The sequence below is a fragment of the Amphiura filiformis genome, chromosome 17 (genome assembly GCF_039555335.1).
Source record: "Amphiura filiformis chromosome 17, Afil_fr2py, whole genome shotgun sequence".
Taxonomy (NCBI): Eukaryota; Metazoa; Echinodermata; class Ophiuroidea; order Amphilepidida; family Amphiuridae; genus Amphiura; species Amphiura filiformis.
Genome location: NC_092644.1, coordinates 10,387,020 through 10,387,441, shown reverse-complemented (window position 1 = coordinate 10,387,441; position 422 = coordinate 10,387,020).

Here is a 422-nt window from a genome sequence, read left to right as displayed (position 1 = left end):
GTTCCTATGTAATAGCATGGTAATATTCATATTGCGCGGACTTGATGTCGACTTTTTCCCATGATACATCACGATTACATCGCAAACCGCTGGCGGCGCCCTTATTGCGAATAGCGAGAATTCCAGTTTTCAGGATACAATGACATGTAGATGCATGATTATTTTTTGCATTATTGCGACTATCTTAAAAAAAAGTTTTGTTTTGACAAATTTGGTAGCTTTGCCATTTTTCAAATACTGCTAATCTAATAAGAAACACAATGTGTAAATGTGTTGAACATAATACCATCTTTATTTAAGAAATAAAGGGTGTAGCATTATCCTTTACACACAAATAATGTGTACGAGGCAGTAAAAACGTAAATAATGGGTGAGGCGCAGCCAAACCCATTATTTAAACGCTTTTTTACTGCCGAGACACA